This window comes from Phacochoerus africanus, chromosome 4, assembly GCF_016906955.1.
Source record: "Phacochoerus africanus isolate WHEZ1 chromosome 4, ROS_Pafr_v1, whole genome shotgun sequence".
Lineage (NCBI taxonomy): Eukaryota > Metazoa > Chordata > Mammalia > Artiodactyla > Suidae > Phacochoerus > Phacochoerus africanus.
The window spans coordinates 10838132-10849869 of NC_062547.1; positions in this window are offsets into that span (position 1 = coordinate 10838132).

An 11738-nucleotide genomic window follows, 5' to 3' on the forward strand; every position below is an offset into this window, starting at 1 on the left:
ATACTTAGCATTTTAAAGCAAAAGACATTTGAATCCTGATGCCAGCAGCCCATGCCAACCCTCATGGCAAAATGGTGGGGAAAAAGATGCCTGGGCACCCACTCAGTGCCCAGCGCAGAATTTCTACAACCCGTGGTTGCCCTAGCAGGTCTATCTGACAGGGCAGACAGGCTGTGGTTTGTGTCCAGCCCCTGGAGTTCAAAGGCAGGTGTGACAGGTACAGGTGCTCTCGGGAGGAACTCTCTGGCCTCCCGAGGGCCCCTGAATGGTTTTTTCTACCCCAGTCAGTAGGTCCTGGTGGCCCCTTTCAATGAGAGGTTCCTTCTGGCTTGTCTCCCATCACACTCTCAGAGCTTAGCCCCATGTATCTTTTTTCTTTTTTGCTTTTTAAGCCATACACACGGCATATGGGAGTTCCCAGGCTAGGGGTCAAATCAGAGCTGCCGTCACTGGCCCACACCACAGCCACAGCAACACAGGATCTAAGCCATGTCTGTGACCTACACTGCAACTCATAGTAATGCTGGATCCCCAACCCATTGAGTGAGGGCAGGGATTGAACCCACATCCTCATGGATACTAGTCAAATTCGTTTCTGCTGCACCACAATGGGAACGCCCAGCCCGAGGTAACTTCTACCTCTTCCGTGGCTTCAGAAGCTCTGAGATCAGGAGGTGGTAGCGGCCAGTCACAGCCTCAGCTTATCCCTGGGGCCTGGAAAGGACGCTTTCAGCTTAGTTCTCGATGCTCCGTTTCTAAGCTTCATTCTTGGAGGGACAAAGATGAGTGAGTGCTCCTGAGGAACCCTCTCGGGGCACTGCTGTGGCTTCTGCCTGCCAGGCATGCGCAGCCCCGGCTTAATGCTCACCTTACCTGGGAGGGGCCTGGAAAGGCTGTGGGGAGCTCACCTGAGGTCACACAGCGGGTGACAGCAGAGCTTGGATATGAACCTGTTCTAAGCTCATCTGTGTTCCCTTCACAGCCAATCCCGCATCCCCTCCCCAGAGGTGCTGTCCCGCTTGATGGAACCTGTAACCCAACTCAGTGCCAATGCCAGACACCAGCTGGTTCTCCTGGATGGGCCGGTTGCCATCCACCTGGAGGACAAGACAGCTGGGTGAGGCCCTCCCAGGGGCCAGTCTTGGGCCTGTGGTCTCCATTCTACCTGGACCGTGGTGTCACAGCAGGTGAGAAGGATATGGAGACCACGGAGGACCCCGTCTCATCGGTGGGAGCAGCTCGGGGGGTTGGGTGTGCAGGCCAGGTGGACACTGGCCAGCGTAATCTGGCACGCGAAGGCCATTTCTTGGGACACTGCCAGGACAAAGGGACTGTTCGTGAGGCCTGGATGGTAACTGGGATGAAGGCAGGTCAAAGAGGCCGATCAGGGAGTTCCCATCATAGCTCAGCAGTAACAAACCTGACTAATATCCATGAGGATGCGGCTTCGATCCCTGGCCTCTCTCAGTGGGTTAATGATGGCATTGCCATGAGCTGTGGTGTAGGTCGCAGACAGGCTCAGTCCCCATGTTGCTGTGGCTGTGGCGTAGGCTGGCAGCTACAGATCACATTCGACCCCTAAGCCCTGGAACTTCCATATGCCACAGGTGCAACCCTAAAAAAAAAAAAGTCGGATCAGGGCCTTGGGGTCCATCATAGACATGGGGGGGGGGCCTGCGTGACCATCAGCACTTGAGGGTCAGCCTGGAAGGGGCGGCCTGGGTTCCCTCACTCCCGACTCATGTGGTGGTCACTCCAGCAAAGCCTTCGCAGACCAGGCTTTCCTGTGCAGGGAACAGACGGGTGAAATACCCCCTAAATTAGGGTCACCCTTTGTCACCCACACAGGGATGTTCTGGACTCACAGGTAGGGGGACACGGTCAGCCAAACCAACTGCTATTAGGCAAGGTGGGATGGGTGGCCACCACATCTAAAGGTCTCGTCTGGGACCCATGATGTGGGCCAGGCTCTCTGAGGATCGGGGTGTGGAGTGGTCTTCTCAGTGGGGCAGGTGTGGGAAGAAGCCCTCATTGCTTCAGCATTCAGGGCACCCCTACCTCGCTCCATGTGGAAGTGGCACCTGCGTTGCCATGGGAGCAGGGACCCTCTCTGGTGTTTCGGCAGCAACCAGCTGACAAGCTTCCCTCTCACGCTGCAGGACATGTGCCCAAAGGCCTCCTGGTACAGTTCCCAGGTCAGAGGGGGCCCCTAGGGCTGGGGACAAGAGGGACAAAGATGTGAGAAGGAGCCCAGTGGGCACAGACTTCCAGGGAAACGAAAGGAAGGGACCTCATAGAGCCCAGGAAAGGTTCGTCAGGCCACCCGTTCCTCCAGAAGGTCCCTGACAGAGTGTGCACAGAGGCCTTCGTACCTATGAAACCTGGCTTGTCAGCCCCCTCCGTGTTCTAAGATGCCCTGCTGGGCTGGAACCAGGGCAGGGTGGGTGGGTCCAGGGCCAGTGAGGCAGGGGCCGGAGGGTTAAGCTGCGCTCTGGGGTGGGTGGGGTGGAGGGGACAAGGCTGCGGGGCAGGAAGTGAGAATGCAGTGGGTAGTGTCAGGTCCAGGTGTGGTCAGGTTTGCCACAGATGAGGTTCTTCATCTGCTGAGCTGCAACGGGAACTCCACTTCCTGGCTTTCTGCTGGCTTGGCTGCTGATTCTGGCTGGAAGGAGGGGAGGAAGGAGCTTTGTAGGAAATGTGAGACTGCAGGTAGGCTGTGGGACTGGTTCCTGGCCGGGAGACAGCCCTGGGCCTCAGGCTCTCCCCCCCCCCCCCCCCCGCCAGTCTCCCAAATCCCTCATCACCCCGTCTCTGCCCACGTGGCTCTGCAGGGCCTCCTGACAGAGTTGAGCCGGGGGACAGTGGGTGAGCAGCAGGCCGGGTTAGTTTGTTTCCTGATCCTCAAGCAGAGCCTCAGAACCAGCCCACAGTGACATTGTCCGGGCCCTGGGAGCCTGCAGTGGGAGTGACAGGGGAATCAACGGGCCAGCAGCATCTGCTAGAGCTCCCCTGAGGTCTAAGGCCATGAGCATGACCCCAGCTATGGTAGCAAACAGCAAGAACAGACAACTAAGTAATGTGGCTGGGATCCTGGAACAGAAGGAGGGCCGGGTGGTAAGAGCTGAGAAAATGGACTTCACTTGTACAATGTGTTACCACTGGCTCATTAATTCTAATACATGTAACCATCCTAATGTGACATGTTAGTTACAGGGGAACCGTGTGTACGGCATATGGGAACTCTCTGTGCACCTGCTGAGTTTTTCTGTAAATCTAGGGCAGTTCTAAGAAATAAAGTCTATTGGAGTTCCTGTCGTGGCGCAGTGGTTAACGAATCCGACTAGGAACCATGAGGTTGCAGGTTCGATCCCTGCCCTTGCTCAGTGGGTTAAGGATCTGGCATTGCCGTGAGCTGTGGTGTAGGTCACAGACGCGGCTTGGATCCTGCATTGCTATGGCTCTGGTGTAGGCTGGCGGCTACAGCTCCGATTAGACCCCTAGCCTGGGACCCTCCATACGCCGTGGGAGCAGCCCAAGAAATGGCAAAAAGACCAAAAAAAAAAAAAAAGAAAAGAAAGAAAGTCTATTAATGAGAACAAGTCTGGGGCACAGTTTGCAGTGCTTCCCATGGGCCCTGCATGCTCCCAAGGCCTTGCATCCATTCCCCCACATCCTCCCAGAAAGGTCTGACTCTGTCCTCTGCTGGAGACTTAGTGCAGGGCCTGGCAGAGTCCAGCTTGGCCACTGTGGGTCTACCTGCGTTTATTTTAACTCAGAGCAGCAGGGAGGGCATGTGGCTTGGTTGCTAGCATCTGGTTCCCATTCAACCCCCACCACTTTCTCACTTGGGTTTCTCATTCATGAATTGGGGTTGATAACATTTACCTCAAAGCGAGATGGAGACCACTGGGGGTGACAAGTCATTTGTGCTAATGATTGAACACTTGACAAAGGTGAACGTAAGCTTGGGGTTTCAGGGCCCTGGGAGCGCAACAGGTGGGGGCTGCAAATCCAGTGGCGGGGGTGTTGGTGGGGGTGTTTCTGGGTGGGAGGGGGAAGGGTGCCCGAGCAGCAGCAGAGGAGCCCATGGCAGAGGGGGTGCTGTAGGGGGCATTGTGTTGAGGCAGAGGGAATTTAGCGGGGGCAGGGCAAGGCATAGAGAGATGGGGAAAGGGGACCTCAAGCTGGCTGGGTTGCAGGAGAGGGAAGAGCTGGGCAGGGAGGGGCAGGAGATGTGGCTGGAGGGGGAAGGGGCTGGTGAGGTGAATTCTTCCTGCGGGACAATGGTTTCATACTTTTTATTTTCAAATAATTCCAGACGTACTGAAAAGAAGTTCCATAGACCTTGCCCCCAGATTCCTCGAACACAGTTAACTTTGTTTACATTCGTTTTAGTGCTCTCTTTATGCACATTCACACAAGCACGGGTGCACACACATACACACATGCTGGAGCGCACACACACGCACACAAACACGTGTGCACCCATGCACACACGCACGCACTTTCTTCCATAAACCATGAGAGAGCTTTTGCAGATGTGACCGATCGCCCCTAAACACTGCCATGTGTATTTCTTAAAAAACAAGTAACCACAATCGAAAGATCAAAGTCAGGAAATCAACATCGGTATGTCACAACTGTCTAATCTATAACCTTTATTTAGGTCACCAATTGTCCTCCTGCTGGTTTGTACAGCAAAGGAGAAAGGTTTGTTCCCAGACCAGGATCCAGTCCAAGTTCAGAATCAGCTTTCTGGGCAAGTCTCTCTGTCTGTCTTTGTCTTTCAGACTGTGGACATTTTGGAGGTGCACAGGCCAGCTATTTTGCAGACTGGCCCTCATTTGGGTTTGTCGGGTGTTTCCCGCTCTTTAGATGCAGATCATGCTTTCTGGGGTGTGTGCAGGTTTGCTAAACCTGCCCCCACAAAATACCATAGACTGGGTGACTTAAAAAATAGGAATGGGAATTCCCATCCCGGCTCAGCAGTAATGAATCTGACAAGTATCTGTGAGGATGCGGGTTCGATCCCTGGCCTTGCTCAGTGGGTTAAGGTTCCGGCGTTGCCGTGAGCTGTGGTGCAGGTCACAGATGTGGTTGGGATCCCGCATTGCTGTGGCTGTGGTGTAGGATGGCAGCTACAGCGCGGATCACACCGCTAGCCTGGGAATCTCCATATGCCGAGGATGCCGCCCTAAAAAGCAATAAATAAATAAATAAATAAATAAAATAGGAATGTATTTTTTCAAAGTTTGGGAGGTTGGAAGTCCAAGATCCAGGTGTCGGCAAGTCTGGTTTCTTCTGAGGCCTCTCCCTTGAACTGCAGACGGCCGCCTTCTTCTTGCTCTGTCCTCACATGTGCCCACACATCCCTAACCCATCCCTGTGGGTCCGAATTTCTTTTCTTTCTTTCTTTTTTTTTTTTGTGTGTGTGTGTGTCTTTTTTTTGCCTTTTCTAGGGCCGCTCCTGAGGCATATGGAGGTTCCCAGGCTAGGGGTTGAATCGGAGCTGTGGCTGCCAGCCTACACCAGCCACAGCAACGTGGGATCCAAGCCACGCCTGCGACCTACACCACAGCTCACAGCAACGCTGGATCCTTAACCCACTGAGCGAGGCCAGGGATCGAACCCACAACCTCATGGTTCCTAGTCGGATTCGTTAACCACTGCGCCACGACAAGAACTCCTCTTTGTTACATTTTTTAAACTTGGTTCTTTTTATGTTTAAACATTGGGCTTCAGATTCTGAATCTGGAACTTGGGATTAAGAATAAGGTCCACTTGGCTGGGGTGCCAAGAATTCAGTGTTAGTTCTCTTCCCCCTCTCTTCTGCTTATAAAAGCCAGGGATAGAGGGAGGGCTTCAGTGGAGGAAGAGAATTTTCTAGGCTGGAACAACAAGACCGAGGGGAACTATACCCCTGTGATTGATGATAAGAAATACATCCTTGCAGAGTACCCTGGTGGCACAGTGGGTTAAGGATCTGGCACTGTCACTGCTATGGCGTGCGTTGCTGCTGGGGCACAGATTTTGATATCTGGCCCAGGAAATTCTGCATGCCGTGGGGGTGGCAAAAAGAAGTATATGTGAGGTCTTTGTGTCCTTCCTGGCAGAGTTCTAAAACCCTTGGAGTTGCCTGTAAGGAGAGAAAAATTTTTTAAAGTATCTTTTGTTGTAGGGATGAGGTTACTTCTGGAGGACACCTAGGGAGGGGGGCTGGTTGCCAAGGGGGCTAATTATGAGGTCAGAAAGTTGGAACTTTCAGTCATACATCCCCCTTCCCCACCTTTTGGGGGGGGAGGGAGGCTGGAGATTGAGTCCAATCACCACTGGCCAATGACCCAATCAATCAGTTGTGCCTGGGTAATGAAGCCTCCATAAAAACCCAAAAGGATGGGGTTCAGAGCTTCTTGAGTGAACAGGTCGAGAGGTGGGGAGAGTGTCGTGGCAAGGAGCATGTGGGGGGGGTCCCATTGTGGCGCAGTGAGTTACAAACCTGACTAGTTTCCATGAGGATGCGGGTTTGATCCCTGGCCTCGCTCACTGGGTTAAGGATCCAGCATTGCTGTGAGCTATGGTGTAGGTTACAGATGCAGCTCATATCTGGTGTGGCTGTGGCTGTGGCTGCGGCGTAGACCCGCAGCTGCAGCTCTGAATCGACCCCTAGTCTGGGAACTTCCATATGCAGCAGGCGTGGCCCTAAAAAGCAAAAAAAGAAATGACATTAAAAAGAGGGAGAGAGAGAGTGCGCACGTGGGCTCTGCACCCCTCCCACACACCCTATCCTGTGCATCTCTTCCATGGGGCTGTTCCTGAAGTAACACTTCCCTCTGAGTTCTATGCGTAGATTTAACAAATTCACTGAACCCAAGGAGGGGAGTCTTTGGAACCTCAGACTGATAGCTCCTGGGTCAGAAGGACAGGTGACACCGGGACTTGTGATTGGTGTCTGAAGTGGGGGGAGGAGACAGTCTTGTAGGATCTGATGCTATGTGTCCATGGAGATGGGGTCACCACTGAGTCACTCACCCTGTCTGTTTTCTCCTCGGGGAGTGAGGACGCTAACAGCCCCTACCTCAGACTCAGAGGGTGGTTGTGAGAATGACCCTAGCGAATACACAGAAAGTGCTTAGCCCCGTGCCTGGTGTACGGGAGGCACTCTGTGAAGGTAGCTGTTACTATCTGAAACAGGTCGAGGGGCGACCCCTCCAAAGATGTGTCCACATCAAAAGCCCCAGAAACTGAATGTAAAGCTTGTGGGGGAAAGAGGGCTTTGCAGATGAAATTGAGTTAAGATCGCAAAATGAGAGCATCCTGGGTTATCTGGGTGGGGCCTAAACTCAAAGGCAAGTGTCCTTATGAGACAGAAATACTGCAGGAGGAGAGAGCCATGGGCAGAGGGGGCGGAGCCTGCAGAGAAGCGGAGCTGGCAGAGGAAGTGGGGGGACCCTCCCCTGGAGCCTTCAGGGGAGTACAGTCCTGCTAAGACTCAGGTTTCAGACTTCTGGCCTCCAGAACTGTGAAAGAATAACATTCCATTGTTTTAAGCCATCAAGTTTATGGTTCTTTGTTTTGGTAGCCCTAGGAAGTGAATATGATAAATACACACACACATATATATGTACATATATATGTATGTATGTAGGTAGGTACATGGGTCTCAGAAAGTTATCAGTTAAGAATAACAGGAAGTTACTAGTCCCTAAGGTTGTACCCCCTGCAGGTGAAAAGAGATTCAGGGCACATTGCGCATCTGGACATGAGTAATAATGAATCCAGATGGGTCACCGTGAGGAATGCGGGGCCCCTTTCCGGTCTCATCTCCAAAACTGGAGATTCATTCTGTTCGGCAAACGTTCTTTGAGACCCCTCCCACGTCAGGCACTCTGCTTGGCTTTGGTGATGAGATGATAAGTAGGAACTTTCTCTGTTCTCCAGGTGCTCGCGGCGAGGGTGGCAAGCAGCTGAGTGAAAGGTGCCCAGGAGGGCAAAGGTGCAGTATATAAAATGAGGCAGAGATGTGGGAGATAGAGCCTATCTGAGAGGATCAGCAAAGGCTTCCTGGGGAGGTGACCTCTGTCTGGGGTTTTGAAGGATGAATAGGAGTTCACAAAGAGGTACTCTAGGGAGTTCCCATTGTGGCTCAGTAGTTAACAAACCCAACTAGTATCCGCGAGGATGTGGGTTCGATCCCTGGCCTCGCTCAGGGGGTTAAGGAGCCGGTGTTGCCATGAGCTGTGGTATGTAAGTTGCAGAAGCGGCTTGGATCCCATACTGCTGTGGCTATGGTGTAGGCTGGTGGCTGCAGCTCTGATTAGACCCCTAGCCTGGGAACATCTATATGTGGCCCTAAAAAAAAAAAAAAAAAGGTATTCTAGTACAGGGAGCAAACAATATAAGCAAGGGCACAGAATCAAGTCTGGTATATGCACAGGGTGTGGGAGGTGGTGATAAATGCTGACTGATGATAGGATGTGATTAGGGAGAAGCAGAGAAGGTGGAGGCAGGGGAACTGCCAGATCACTGGGGGGCTTACTGGTCATGTGACGGGTTAAGCCTCTAGCTGTGTGTGACAGTGGCATCAGGGAGCTCGACCCACACCTCCGACAAGGTGCCATGTGGAGTCCTGTCCTGCTGCTGTGTGTGGCCAGCTCCAGGGCCTTCTGAGTAGGGGGGCTGGAGGTTTCCAGGGTAGGTGTCACCTGTTTCCTGTCGTGAATCTCTCTTCCTGTTTGATTGACTTCTTTACAAAGACCAGAAAAGAACATGAAAGCCCGTTTACTAAGGTAGGGCTGGAGGGAGAAAGCCCAGCTGGGCAGGGGGGGCGGGCAGGGATAGCGGCCCATTTCCTTGACTGTTAAATACACTCTATGCTGTGAGCAACCTCTTGGGCATGCAGAGACACAGATGAGCTCAGAAAGGGGCCCTGCAGAATGAGTAGGGGAGGGGAAAGGCATTCCAGGCAGTAGCGACAGCATGTACAAGGGCCCGGAGATGGGCAGAGGGGGTGGGGTAGCTGGGATGGACGGTGCGATGGACCTGGGAGGACTTGAAGGCTGCTTTGGGGGTCTGGACAGCCCCCATGGGTGGCAGGGCCCTGGCAGAGCTCTGTTAGGCTCAGATTGGTCTCCTCGGGGCAGCAAGTGGGCTTGATGCGGAGATGGACGGCTTTGGCTCTTTCTGGCTCTGACATCACGTTCCAAGCCATGCAGAAGGCTGTGATTCAGGGGCTAGGGGCTGGGCCCTGGAGGTGGCTGTGTTCTTCTCCAGGTCCCGGAGGGGGAAGGGCGTCACTGGACAAGCCCCTCCGACCCCCAACCAGTGCTACTGGGACCTAGCAGCTGCTCTCTGCTCTGGCTGCCCCAGACTCAAGGACCCCAAGTTCTCCAGCAGAACCAGCAGCCTCAGCATCCTGCAACCATGTACAAGCCTCTGTGTCCCTGTGTTTTGAAGTAAAAGGCTTTTCCTTTCCCAGGCCTCCCCTCAGTCTCAAAAGGCTGACTCCAGAGTTAATGATTACGAAACACTGCTGCAGCTAAAAATTAGTTAAAACAGTCTCCAGGATGTTCCTGCCCTGCCTTGGTCCACTAACTTCCTCTAAATGGCTTTGCACAAATCTTTTCTCCATTGCTGAATTGCTTTTTTTTTTTTTTCTTTTCAGAGACCACAGAATTTAATAAGCATTTCATGTTCAAGTTGCCTGACATTGTTTTTGTCGTTGTTAATATTTTTGAAAGACCAAAATCATTTCAGGATCTCTGCAATTAGAAGCTTCAGTGAATCTTTTTAAGTTCCTAAATTTTAGAAGGTGGAGGATTCCCATTGCTACCTGTGAATCTTACATCTGATTGGTGCTTGTACCAACATTTGTGATAATGGCACCCCATGACAATTGTGAACATTTTAAATGACAGCAACAAAGAGAAAGACAGGGAGGTAGTTTAGGTTATTTAGCCAACCCTGGAAATGCCACGTTTCCACATGTGCTTCTTCATTTTTCCAGAGTAATAAAGCTGACGTATGGATTTGGCTGTGTTTTCCTCAGTCTCACAGCTAGATACGCAATGTTTACATTCAAGCTGAGAACAGGCCACAGAACCTGCTAGAATCACCTCAACCCTGGGGGCATGTCCTTCCCCTGGTGAAGTCCAGATCTGGTTTCATGTGGGACAGGCTTCCTGTAGCTTTAGCAATTTCTGGTTTCAAACCTTCCTTCACCTACTTCGTTATAAAAATTGGGGCGTGGATGGAGTATCTAGGTCCCAATCCTGTTGGAGGTGCTATATGCCTTTTTGTTTGTTGGTCAAATGTTTTTTACTTTTGATTTCCTCTCCTTTCTGATAAGGCCTGAATGGCACTGGAGCACAGGTGTAGCTGGATTTTTAATGATCCATTTTGCATCAAAGTTCCCTGAACGTTTTCTGCTTATCCTATAATGAATTGCTTTTTTTTTTTTAAACTAGTGATCACTTTCTAGTTAGAGTTTTCTTGTCTCTGAAACACTCCCTCACACCCCTCTTCATTTTGTGAGCCATCTTCACAGCAGAGAGAAGGTCAAGGTGTGATAACCCCAAAGACCATAAGGAACCATCACCGGACCACCCGATTCTAGCCTTGATGACTTTGTAGTGGTCTGTGGAAGGAGAAGAATGCAGGCACCCTAATCCTTATCAAGAGCCCTGCTTTGTTTGTTTTTGTTTATTTTCCAGCTAAACCTATAAAACCCCTTGTGATCCCCTCTCAAGGGAGGACACAGTTTGGAGGGTGTTAGTCTGCCATAATAGCCCCCTTTGCCCGGCAAAGCAATAAAGCTGTTCTTTCTGCGTCACCCCAAGCTCTGGCTCCGAGACTTAATTGGTGCCAGTGGACAGAGGTCAGGTTTCAGCTACAATCCCTCAGGGAACTTGACAGGAATGCAAATGCCCAGGCGTGTACCTCCTGGATCAGACACTTTAGGGTGGGGAACCCTCCCTCCAGAAGGTTCGGCTGCACATTCAAGTGCAGAAAGAGGCCTCCACAAGGTTCTCTAGCTGCATCTTCTCCATGTCAGGCGCCCACCCTCTGCTTTCAGCTAGGGGTCCCCTGCCCAATGCTGACATCTGGTGCTCTCGGTTCCTGAAATCTAGGGAAGAAGCACATCCTCCCCCACCCCCACCGCTGGTTCCCGGCCTGGCACCCTCCACTCGGACACCGAGTTCCTCAGACACGCGGAGGCCAGTGTCCACTATGGGAGGGCAGCCGAGGCCCCCGCAGGAACAAACAGCCCTGCCTCCTTGCTTAGAAGATGCCCCAGGGAGGTTCCCACTGTGGCGAAATGGGACCAGCCGCATCTTGGGAGCGATAGGATGCACGTTCCATCTCTGGCCTGGCACCATCAATGGGTTAAGGATCCAGCATTGCAGCAGCTGCAGCTTAGGTTGATCTGATCCCTGGCCGGGGAACTCCATATGCCACGCGGTGTGCCCCCCCCGCCCCAGTAGTGCCCTAGGGCCCTGCTCATCTGAAGGACTTCCTTTGTTGGTTTTAACTTTTCATAAATTGTCCTTAGGGAGAATTGGAAGATGACAGGTCACCACAGTGACTACAGGATTGGAAACCAGAGTTGGGGCAAGGGTCAGAGAAGTAAGAGTTTTAGCAGGGCTGCCATGAGAGGTTGTGTGGGTTGTTCACTGCACAAGGGTACCCAGTGGAGGGGGTGAGGGAGGATGGAGATCCAGGCAGAGGGCTGGGATTCGCCC